Below are 6,000 nucleotides of genomic sequence, written 5' to 3'. Positions count from 1 at the left end.
AGGCAATGACAAGGACAGTGGAAGGGGGCAGAGATGGAGGAAGTACACAACACAATAGAGGTAAACATATACGTAGTGGAAGTGAAGATGTTGTATTGGCTATCATCAAAAGGTAGATTAAAATAAATTAGTTTTTTTCAAAAAAGAGAGGAGGATAACAACATTATATGCATACAAAAAATCGCAACAAAACTTACCCTTAAACAATTTTAGATATGCTAATAAGAATGCTTAAGAAATTTATGATCTCACAATTTCTGAGAATCAAGGATTCCAGGGCTGCTTAATTAGCTGTGTCTAGCTCATGGTCTCCCAGTTCAGGGTCGGATGGTCAACCAGATTTCTAGCCATTCTGGAGTACAGATGGAGAATCTGCTTCTGAGTCACTCCCTGGCTCTTGTCCAGGGGCTTCAGCTTCCTGCCACATAGGAAGGAAAGCCACAGGGCTGCTCACAAATAACAGCTGGCTTCTCCCACACAAGACAATATAAAGCAATATAAGAGGCAGTGAGTGTATGTTCTGTTTTATTGTGTGTTTTCTCTTATATACTATTGGTCACAAGGGTACAAATACCACTGGGCAAAGACCACCAAGAGCCAACCTAGAGGCGAACTTCACGGGTGCTCAGGAGCAACCAGACATTCCTGTGGAACAGAAACCCTCTTGGACAAGGTAGCCAATACACTAAACGAACTTCCTAAAAATGAATTGCTAGCAGACGCCCAAGATGAACAGATCATCCAAAATAACAACCAAAAAAGTGTTCAAGAAGTAATCTTGAGACCCAGTGAAACTTGAGACAGATCATTTGTTTCTCTGAGCCTGTTTTCTAGTTGTACACAAAGGGAATGGACCACACTGGAGACAAACAAATACAAGAAGGTAATGATCGTGTGCTATGCTCTACCCATTTTATTTTAATTAACTGCTGTTACCCTCCCAGCAAGGGGCAAAACTTGGCACCAATCCAAATGGGCTGGGCCCTCACACAACAGCTTCTTCTCAGCCCAATTGGAGCTCTGAGGAGTTGATTAATGTTTTTGCAACTGACTGTGCTTCTTCTCTGGGCTCTTGTGAAATATGCTTTCCTGTGTGGTAATGCTTTTTCATCATGCTTTGTAAGTTGCGACAACATATATCAAAGACTGAACAAGTTAGCTTCATGTCCCTTTCCTGTTTGTTTTTATTTTGACGTCAAGGAGAAAAGACATAATATTAGTAGTGATTTCTGAGGAAATAAACGCCCAGCGATTGAGTCCAGCAAATCATGAAACAAACTATTCCCTAACCTATCCATAGGCTTCCAAGCTACATTTTTCATGTGACAGTCTATGTCCAAAATGCCCAAAAGTTAACTCACAAAACCTGATAGAGTCAACTGGAAAATATGCTAGAATTCCAGGTCCATGACACAGCCATGCTATGTCAGGATCACTCTATCAATCTCCTAGCTGACCTCTGTTTCCATCTTTACCTGTCTCTTCATTCCCCAAACAGTACCCAGGACATCACTGTTCTGCTTGAAATTGTGCAGTGGCTCCCACATCCAAAAAGGAAATGGCGGTGTGGATCAAGAGGTAGAGTGCTAGCCTTGAGCAAAAAAAAAGCTCAATGACAGTGCCAGACCCAGAGTTCAAGCCCCAGGACTGGCAAAAATAAAAGATAATAAATAAATAAATAAATTGAATGTTTTAGTTGCTGGCAAGCAACTACCAGCTAGCTATAGTAAATAGTGCTGCAATAAACATAGTAGTGCTGGTAGCTTTAGTGTGGTCTTGTTTGTAAACTTTTGGGTAAAAAATTTAGTGAGGTCTGCATATAATAAATAGACTCAGAGATAAAAGTCATCAAACATAATTCACTGTGAACCTACTCTGGACCAAGCCCTCAGCCAGGCCCTCACAGACTCCATGCCCTGACCAGAAGACAGATTGGTTTCTAAAATGAAGTTTAAAATTTGTAGTTTATAGTTGTTTTCTAACAGGACATGGTTGTGGGATAAAAGCAAATATAGCCATGTCCCTTGTTTTATGGATAGACATGGTTTCACAGAGGGAAATAGCAAGCAGTGGAGAGATTATTTCTGGCTGAAGGAACTGCATGTGCTGGGTACTTAAGGCATAAAAGGGCACTGCATATTCTCATTAGTGGGTCAGCAAAATTTAGATAGGTCTTGAGTGCAGTGTCAGGTTTCTGAAAGATGCGACTAACAGGCAGGCAAGTCCCAGATCCTGGGGAGTCTTACTCACTATCCCAAGACTTTAGAGATTTATCCTGCGGGTGATGGAGAGTCACTGATGGAAACTAGACCCTATGAGAGCTCAAATAATATAGCTATTTTGTTTAGTATTTTTTTTTAGAAAGGCTAAGGTAAAAGCCCAACAAAATAAGCACTAGGAAACAATGCATGGAAGGGGTGGGGAGGTGCAAAGGGGACAGGGATAGACAAATGAAGGGGGGAGGAGAGAATACAGTCAAGAATTCATTGTATATACCACAAAACTAAGAAAAATAAGGGAAAGGGATTGGTTAAAGGGATCTGAGAATGTTGAAGGGGGTGACAATGATAAAGATGCATTGTATTCATAAACTGCTTTGTTAAATGCTGCATAACTACTTCAAGATAGTAAAAAAAAAAAATCCAGAATGCGATTTTTACTTTCTTGGGGTTTTGTTTGCTGGGGGGTTGCTGTTTTTGTACCAGTACTGGGGCTTTTTTGCTCAAAGCTGGCACTGTACACTGTACCACTTGAGCCATAGCTCCACTTCTGAATTTTTTTTGTTGTTGTTGGTGGTAGTGGTTGTGGGGCCTGAACTCTGTACCGGGGCACAGTCCCTCAGCTCCTTAGCTCAAGTCTAGCACTCTACCACTTCGAGCCACAGCACCACTAACAGGTTTTTCTGCGTGGATGGTGCTGAGGAATCAAACCCAGGGCCTCATGCATGCAAGGCAAGCACTCTACCACTGAGCCACCTTCCCAGCCCATACTTCTGGATTTTTGATGGTTAATGGGAGGTAAGTGTCTCACAGACTTTCTGCCAGGTTAGCTTTCAATGGTGATTCTCAGCTCTCAGCCTCCTGAGTATTACATACAGCTAGTTTTTAGAAAGACCATTCTGGCTCATTGTAGTGAGCAAATCGGATGTTAGTTACAAACCTGAAGCTTTTTAAGTCCAGGAGGAAAATGGCACAACTTTGAACTAATACAGTAACTGTGAAAATGAAGAGAGGCAGCTGTTAGAACTATTGAGGGGATAGAATCAAAAGGAAGAAGCCATCTAAGAAGTTTGTAGCTGTTTAGGTTCCTAAGCTGGGACATGTAAGTACAAGTAAGAATGTAATGACAATGAGAGAGAAGCAAGTACTGGTGAAAAAGAACAGACAAGGAAGGAAGGAAGGAAGGGAGGGAGGGAGGGAGGGAGGGAGGAAAGGAGGGAGGGAGGACGGGAGGAAGGGAGGGAGGGAGGGAGAAAGAACAAATGAGAGAAAGAAAGAAAGCTTCAAACTTAGAACCATGGAAAAAGGATTTTTCCCAGTATGAAGCTTGTCTGTCACACTTTACCACATTTACATTTGGGGAATAGATATTAGCCAACATCACCACCTGGTCAAGATGCCAAGAGGGGCGAAGATATACTTGGATGAGACAGTGGCTTTTTTCCTTCCCCTTCTGTTGTAGACTTTTTGATGACATTGCAGATTCAATGCAGTAAAACCTTGTGATTACTGCCATTTTCAAAATGAAAAACCAAGAGTGGTGAAGGCAGTGCTAGCAGCTGGCCAGCACTGGTCAAAGAACTTCTCCAGGTCTGAAGAGAATCCAAGCGTTTGCTTGCATAAGCATAACATCAAGTTTTTTCCAGTTGTTACTGTGAATTGACTCTGAAGGATTAGGGGGAAAAATGAAAACCACTCTATGTTTTCATACTTGGGACATTTAGGTACTTACTATTTCTTACATATGCCTAGCATTTCATGGTTTATGGTGCTTTCACAGACATGATAATTTTTGGTTTTTTTTAAAACAAGATAGGGATTATTCCTCATAATCTATATTAAGAAACAAGCCTCAGTGTTGTAAATGGCCTTTCAAGGGTACAAAGCTAGGAAGAGACAAAGATTATATACTATTTCATGTTAACAAAAGATCAGGGAAATGGAAGAGTGTAGTAAATTCATTTGAATGTTCACACATTTTCAATATGTGTTAAATGTGGTTATCCTTTGACCTAGCAGTTCAGCTCATTATTCTCTATTTAGCCTGAGTTCACCCTAGAAAGCAGAACTGGAAATGAGAGCAGGCATCATGAAGAACTGAGCTCATGCAGGTGCCTGTGCCTCACATCCGGAATCTTAGCAACTCAGGAAGCTGAGATCTGTGGGTCACAAGTCAAAGCCAGAATCACCAGGAAAATCTGTAGCCTTATCTCCAATTAACCCCCAAAAAATCCACAAGTGGAGCTGTGACTCAAGTTGTAGAGTGCAAGCCTAGAGCATAAAAGCACAGGGATAGCACCAAGACCCTGAATTCAAGCTCCAGGACTGGTACACACACACACACACACACACACACACACACACACACACACACACACACACACACACACACACACATATACACATCCCTAATCCCAGTATCAGGGGAAGAAAAAGACAGTATATGGGTACTTTATCAACCCAACTGTCATTGTGTGCCATGAGGGAATGCTCCTCCTGGACTCTCTCAGGAACATAGATAATGTCTGAATGAAGGAAGAGAAGAATATTTACATTAGTCAAAGGTTACTACACAGAATATTAATTTCCAGGTTTGCCAAGTGGATTCCCAAAAGAATCCCAGTGTGTATTGAAGTATTAATTATACTGTTAAATTTTAAAAAGGTTGAAAGTGAGCCTGGGTGTGGACACTTCTGTTGGCATTGGGACATCAGTGCCCAAAGTCAAATCTAATTTTCAGAGTCTGTTATTTAGGTTCCCATAGAACTAACAAGAACAAAAATCCACCCTCCCCCACAGTATAACCCCTGCTTTCACTGTATTTGATGTCGGTATAATTTATGGAGGGGAAGGGGAAAAACAAATCGTTTAAATAGGGATACAGGTGGGCCCATTGCAACAATGAGAAATCAATGAGAAATGTTTGTTATGTTGAAAACGAACTTTACAACTTTCGTGGCCCTCCCCCCCCCCCCCCCCCCCCCGGGAGGATTGGGGGGGCAGGGGGAGGATGGGAAGGGATGGGAAGGGGAACAAAGGAGGAGGCTACAATGCTTGATAAGAAATGTACTCATTATCTTGCCCATGTAATTGTAACTCCTCTGTACAGCATTTTCACAATAAAAAAAAAAGAAAAAGAAATGTACTCATTATCTTGCCCATGTAATTGTAACCCCTCTGTACAGTATTTTCACAATAAAAAAAAGAACAAAATCCAGGCCTCTTGGAGGTGGGAAGAGGAGCTTGGCAAGAGATCTCTTTTGCTTTTTAAAGTGATCACTTTTTAAAGTGATTAGTTTTCTGCCATGGGACTCTTCACATTCCATAGCAAAATGGCCACAGAATGCCTGATGTAGGTCTACAAAGAGAAGCAAAGACAAGACTCAAGGTCAAAGACAGTAAATTAAACAAATGATTACCAAAAAGAAGCTGTCCAATTTAATGAATAGGAAATTTACCAGCAAATTTGCTATAAATTTACATTCCTTAGGTCTTCCCTTGGCAATTCCAACTTGGATTTTTCTTTAATCTGCATTTATAGCCTGTTCCCAGCTTAAGAAAATCCCTGACGATTCTTGCTGGCATTTTCTCCTTGATTTTGCCCAGTCAGAGTCTGCTCAGAACTTCTGTGGGCCAAATTCAGAACTGTTCAAAGGATTCATACAGGTATGTAGAAAACAGGCCCCAAAGACAGATATAGTTGCTGGTTCCACTATTGATCAAGCTGTGAATGCCAACTTTTCTGCTCTGGTGTATTGCACTCAAGATTTATATGAGAAGC

This window comes from Dipodomys spectabilis, unplaced genomic scaffold, assembly GCF_019054845.1.
Source record: "Dipodomys spectabilis isolate Male_0828 unplaced genomic scaffold, ASM1905484v1 ptg000147l, whole genome shotgun sequence".
Lineage (NCBI taxonomy): Eukaryota > Metazoa > Chordata > Mammalia > Rodentia > Heteromyidae > Dipodomys > Dipodomys spectabilis.
Note: the sequence above shows the minus strand (reverse complement) of the source record.